Source organism: Apium graveolens, chromosome 3 (genome assembly GCF_009905375.1).
Source record: "Apium graveolens cultivar Ventura chromosome 3, ASM990537v1, whole genome shotgun sequence".
In the NCBI taxonomy this organism is placed as follows: domain Eukaryota; kingdom Viridiplantae; phylum Streptophyta; class Magnoliopsida; order Apiales; family Apiaceae; genus Apium; species Apium graveolens.
In genome coordinates, this window is record NC_133649.1 from 156,954,547 (window position 1) to 156,961,386 (window position 6,840).

Genomic DNA, 6,840 nt, shown 5'->3' on the forward strand with positions numbered 1-6,840 from the left:
CCCGGGGTTCAGGCCGTCATAGTTGGTATCAGAGCTACAGGTTTGAGTCCCTGATTTAGGTCAGGAGTAGAGTCAAAAAGAGTACATGAAGGTTTATATATAGATGCGAGTCAGCAACTCAATCAGAGGAGCGAGTTTATGAGTTTAGTCAAGGGTTTCAGAGACGTAACCCTGACGTCTATTGATGATTGGCTGGAACTGCCCTAGCCTAGAGTATGTTTCCTCCGTATATGTGTTATTGGTAATGTCCGATAGAGATTTCTAGTTTTCCTCTCGAGAAAAATGAGTGTGATCGCGAGAGTTCAGTGTTTGAGTGGGCCTTCGATGTGTCAGCTGAAGAGACGCCAACGTTACTTCCAAATATCGCATTTCCTATGTGAAGGAATGTTACCGGACCTAGTGTTGACTTCGGTGAGTTAGGATGGATTGACAATCGTTAGCGGCTGCTATGACAGCCAAGTTTTATAGTGAATGTGGATTAGAACGGGAGGTGGTATCTTTGAACCCTTATATTTCTTTCTTGAAACGTATTTTGTTTCTAGAGTTATTATTTCTTATCCTATAAGTTGCTTACTTTTCCTGTGAGAATGTTGAGAACTCAGAATAAGCCACTTAGGGTTCTGTTGGTTCAATTAAAAATCATATTTTCTCCCTCCTTATTGGTAAATCTCTATTTAAACATTGTTTCTCTTCTCGGAGATTCTATCGGTTGATTGGGACAAACAATATATATGAGTTGACCATTTGTCTATGTGACAAAAGGGTCTGGTGGGACGCCACCAAAGTATGTGTTGTGAGCTATGCGGTACTAAGACTGGCCATCTTATGTACTTGTATGGTTGCTCTCAGTTATACCTATATTTTCTTCTCTTGTTCTCCCTGTATTATTGATTCTTTGACATAGAAATTTCATTTGAAGTCCCGAGGCAATGAATTGTCAGTAGCTTTTGTAATTAGGCAGTCTGGTTATTGAAAGTAAACAAGAGTTGACTGTCTGGAGAAATAGAAGTTTTTTATCGGGTTGTTACTTCAGAAATAAAAATAGTATAGAGGATTCATGATTCAATATGGAAGCTTGTAGCTTTAGAAAAGTTGACTCCGTGGAAGATGGGTCAATTGTAAGAGATAAAAAGTCGCCTTGGGAAGGACGGTTGATTGAAACTCGAACTAGTGCATTAACCGAGTCTGTGATTCTTAAGATTAACCTGACTTACCAGTTTACTCTTTTTGGGTGGAACCTGGTATGGCCTGTCTAGCTTTGCGGTATATGAAATTTGCTAATTTCGTATTTTAATGGTACTGGAAGGTTTCTTGGCTGTTGTTGTACTGAGAGGGCATACTATAATGTTTAGTACCTTTATATTCTAGTTTTCTGCGCTGTTGTTGATTCTGCTACTGTTACCGTTGCTATTGTTGCTAGTGTTGCTAATCTAGATATCTTTTATAAATGGATCCTAAGAATAAAGACATGGGTATATTGATTTGGGCAACATTTTCCTGACACAGGTGCACTATTTGAATGATGACATTTTTGATATACAATCTCGTTATGTTTTTGAATAAATTCCCTATTATATTTCAGGAAAATGCCACCCAAGAAAATTACCGTCTAAAGAAAATAGTAGTATTTTGGTGGAGGATCCAGTTATAAATGAAATTCTAGACTTGTGCGCCAGCAACAGCAACAACAGTTGCAGTTAATCCAATAGATTCAGCAGCAACACCAGCAATAAGGGGAGCCAAACCAAACTACCAATTTTAAATCCTTTCAGTCTCTTAAGCCCCAGAGTTCAAGGACGAAGTGGATCCTATTGTTTCCGGAAATTGGCTGATGGAAATGGAAAAGGCATTTACCCTCACGCAAGTAAGTGATAATCTTAAGACCGATTATGCGAGTTACTTTCTTAAGAATAAAGCAAATTATTGGTGGGAATTCACTCGAGCGTTGGAAGGAGAAAGCCCTGTTTCTTGGACAAGATTTTCAGAATTATTTTTGGAAAAGTATTTTCACGATGGTTTAAGGAACCAGTTGGAAGTCGAGTTTCTAGAACTGAAACAAGGTGAAAGAAGTGTGTTGGAGTATGGGGCCAAGTTTATAGGATTGGCCCGATTAGTTCCTGAGTATGTAAGTACTAAGATTCAGAAAGCAAGAAGGTTTCAGCAAGGGTTGAAGCCTGAGATTTGTAGAGGAGTTATGGCATTGCAACTCAAGACATACTCCTCTATGGTTCAAGCCGCCCTGGTAATGGAAATTGACCAGAAGTTGGTTGTTAAGGAAGAAAGTGATAAGAAAAGAAAGTCGGAAGGTGTTATGGACAAGGCAGACCAAGGAGAATCCAGTCAAGAAATTGCGAATCGATTTGGCCGAAACAGGAGTAAGGGATTCTGGAGACAGAGTTTATTTCAGACTAGGTCTAGTGTTACTTCAGTTGCTTTTACTCCAGTCCAGTCAATCAGGTCAGCAGTGGATTGCAAATCCTGTGACAAGAGACACAGTGGTTCGTGCAAAAAGAATGTGCAATGTTTTAAGTGTGGGCATAAGGGTCATTATGTATCGGAATGTAATCCAGAAAATCCAGGAGTTATGTGTGACAATTGTGGAAAAGTTGGGCATATTGCAAGGAGTTGTAGAACGGTTACTCAAGATACTACATTCCAAGGGCTAACATCCAGCACAACTAGAGGGAGAACTTTCAAAAGGACCAAGAGATCGAGCATCTAGAATTTGGACGTAGTTGCAGCTAATCTAACACCCTTCGAGCTAGAAGATTTTGATGTGATTTAGGTCGAGTTGGTTGTCTAATAGTATGGCAAGCAGTGGTTTTTGGAAGAAGCGAGGTGTAAAGTGTGCAGAAGCCAATAGTAACGTAAGTTTCTGGATGCAGAAGCAATATAAGAAGTTTTTCCAATCATGCGAGGAAAGGAGTAATAAGCTAAGGATATAAGGTAGATATACCATGGGTAAAGATGCGAAGAAGAAAATACTTAATCTGGAGGAAGTTTGAGTAATAAATAAATGCCCTGGAGTCTCTCTGGAGACCAGTGGAATGAAATAATTAATTCAATAATTGTAAAAGTTATTGGAAAGGGAAGTAAGCATACCATATATGGTCCTTTGGGGTGCACCAATGATGTTATTGGAGAATAAGGATGAAATTATAAGATTGTGTACTAATTGTCGGGAATTTAATAAAACAACGAATAAGAATAAGTAAACCCCATTAAGAATTGATTACTTATGTGACTTAATTCAGGAAATGTGTTAGTTCTCGGGGATTGACTTGAGATCCATTCTGAGGATATATCAAGGATTGCGATTAGAATGAGTTATGAGCATTGCAAGTTCTGGTGATATTATGTGGAGCAACAAGTGTATGAGTCGTCTCTAAGAATTTAAAGAATATGGTGTATGAAGGGTAGTTGGATAAGCAAATTGTATTTATTGATAAAATCCTCAGCTATTCAAAGGTTAAGAAAGTCGGTGTAGAACGCCCAAGAATTTCCCTACGAAGGTTGAAAAGAGAGTAACTGTATGTTAAGATTTCAATGTAAGAACCCTGATTTTTGTAATATTTTAAAACTTCTGTGAATAGTAACTTGAGCTAATTAATTAATACGTATGGGGATCATCATAAAATGAATAGTGGAATTTTGAGAATCCGAGATCATATTCTTGTTTATCGAGGAAAATAAGTGAATGTAAAAGCCGACGAAATTCGAAGATTCACAATTATACTACGTATTTTCGTATCCGTAAAGAATGGCGTAGAACCGGGAATACTACGTGAAATAAATAATATATCAAGGTGTTTCTATGATCAAGAGAAGGAATTGAATTGGTTATAGGATTATAAGCAATAAAAGAAATCTCTACGAAACAAGTCGTTATACGTGGAAACTATCGGAATGGAACGACGATTGCGTTTACGATAAAAAAACGAATGAGAAATTAAATCCCATGCAAGTTGGCCATGCATAACCAAGTCCTAACTAGTAGTTAGGAGTGTAACTAGATGATTAGAAGCTAACTAGAATAGTTAGTGGAATAGTGTTGAATAGTGATGGGAGACAAACAAGTACACAAGCCATACTTCTCCCTTTTCTCACTTCACCACACAATCAAACCAACCCATACCTTTGCCAAATTATTGTCAAATCTGCTGCATACATCCCATATATTCATTATACACTCCCACACTTTAGCCACAAAAGAAAACAACCCCTTTTCCCTCACTTAAAGCTCTCCCATTTTTCATTCCAGCAGTTCGGATTTTCTGAGCAAGGGAGAAAGAAAAATTCATAACTCAAAATATACTCATTCAAATATCATGAAATTTTTACCATAGCTTCTCTATATCATGGGTAAGCTTCGTAACAAATTTCAGCCTCAAATTAATTTTTTTCAATTTTATAAAAATGTTTGAATGAGGTGCAGAAAGGTTACTCCGAAATTTTAACTTATTTCTCGGTTTTGTTTCTTAAGGATCTAGCCCTTCTAAGTGTTTTCTAAGAAAACCAAGCCTCAATCATCCTAGAACTAACCTTCCTAGTGTCCAAGAAGGTATAACTTTCAACCCTTTAAGGTTTTATGGTTGGATTTAAGAGTTATGTTTGTTGTAGTGTTAAGATCCAAAGGATTGTGTTTGTTTGAGTTTGTATTGATTATGTTCTTGCTAAAGGCTTGAGATGTTGAGTTGTAATCCATGTATATGGTACTAGATAGAGCATATAAGGTTCATGTGAGTGGATCTTGAGAAGTACTTGTGTTTATGATGGTTATAGGTAGTGATTGTGTTAAGGTCAAGTAGTAGAAATTGAGTTTGGGCATTCTTGCACTTGATCTGTTTTCTGCAGGACATTCGGCCATGAAAATGGTTAAAATTTAAAAACCACTGGCCATGAATAGATAGATATTGTTTTGCAGTTTCTATACATGTGTAGATCATCATGAGGAGATTTATGGTTTAGGAGTTATGGTCGTTTTAGTGTAAAACATTTCTGTGATTAGCCAACTGCACTTAAGTCCACTTGCATGGTGATTTTGAAGGACTTAAAATAATTCTGAGATTCTGGAAAACTTATAAAAAATGGATATGACAGTAGAGAAGACTGTACAAAAATAATTTTGAGAAAATATTAATTTTTCGATTTTATAAAAATGTTTTGGTAAAGTGAGCGCAAGCGAGAAACGCATAAAAACCTAGTTTTGACGCGCGTTTTCTCACGTTCGAGCTTAAAACTCGAAATGGACTTTCTAAAGCGAACGATCGATTTCAAAACTCGACCATGTTATAAAGTGAGAATATAAGTGTTGAGAATGTGACGATCGAAGATTCGTTATACTTGAGTAGTTGCGAAAGTTGCTTAATAAAAGCGAGACGTTAATCGCGTACTAACTTAGACCGTTGGTTCTTGTTTATAGATCGCCAACCAAACACCAGAGACCATACCACTTCGATTACTCGAGGCAAGTTTTTGAAACCCTATCTCATACTATCCATGCTATATATATACTGTTGTGATATTGATGCCATGATTTACATTTTAAATATATATGCTTGTCTATGATATCAATGCATACGAATTATGCGATTGTTACGAAAACAAATTTCGTTTTACACGAGTATGAGAAATTGAAATGTATTTCAAATATAATATATGATAATGGGAGTTGGAGATATTTTAATAGCGATTTAATTCCGGAGAGAGCCGGACGCGAAAGATTTCTATTTCCATAAATAAAGTACCTTTCGCGTAATATAGATATCAAGCGAACGATTGAGATTTTGACTTAAACTTCGAGAAATATTGGTTTATTCATTTAAGGGACACCCTTACTTGATTGATTATTTTATAAAGCGATACTTAAGGGATTATTAAATATCCAGAAAGTATTTAAAAATATACTGAATAGTTTATAAATCATTTCACGTTATTTAATAAAGATTTAACTATTCAAAGAGCAATTATAGGATACCAAACCCTGTTTTGATTATTTGATTAAGGTGTCTCCATTCGTTGGACCTCATTCAGAAATATTTTGTATTTCAGAAATATTTTGTATTTAAGGTTTATTAATTCATTGAACCTTAATTCGAAATACTTTGTACTTAAGATTTTATCAATTCATTGAACCATATTCAGAGATATTTTATATAGAAGGTTTTTATCAATTCATTGAACCTTATACAGAGATGTTTTATTTATAAGATTTTATCAATTCATTGAATCCCTCTTAAATTATTATGAGACCTTAGATATTTAATATCTCCGGACTTCTAAAAACTTATTTAAAAATAGACATAGTTCCCAAAGGTACTTTCTAAATTATTCAAAAATCTTGAAAGAGATTAATCATTTGAAACGTATAAAAACCTTAGGGAACTTAGTCTAGAAGCATAAGAGTTTTGCTTCCTCGTTCAATAAAGAACAAGTGAGTAATATATGTGTCACCCTACTACAAATAGGGATTTGAAAATGATTTTAAATTCAAAACTCCGACAACTCCCAAAGATCAATTGAGTTAAAAGTGATGAATAAATCATCTTATTTAGAGGTCAACTTTTAACGACCTATTCCTTCGAAAAAGGATTTTGAGCAAAAGATATAATTATTTTGGGACTGGAATGTGGCATGCCCGGCACAGAGTGGTATCGGGCAGTGACCAAGCGCGGAGTGGCGCATTATGCAAGCGTGGAGTGGCGCATTGTACGGTTATATGGTCTATGTGACCATTGACTTTCGGACTTGCACGGCAATGGGAAACCACCGTGTAGTGTCTTGATGAGCCCAAAGGCGGCTAGGTTTGTATTCCTTCTACTAGTAGAGAAAATTTCGTAT

At 36.1% G+C, this 6,840-nt stretch overlaps 1 long non-coding RNA gene across 1 annotated transcript; it reads left to right on the forward strand.

The window, feature by feature from the left end:
• Positions 1-4,207: 4,207 nt before the first annotated feature.
• Positions 4,208-5,523, forward strand: LOC141710906 (uncharacterized). Its single transcript, XR_012571130.1, has 3 exons — positions 4,208-4,362; positions 4,484-4,561; positions 5,423-5,523. It is a non-coding gene; the product is annotated as an uncharacterized LOC141710906 (long non-coding RNA).
• The last annotated feature ends 1,317 nt before the right edge of the window (positions 5,524-6,840 follow it).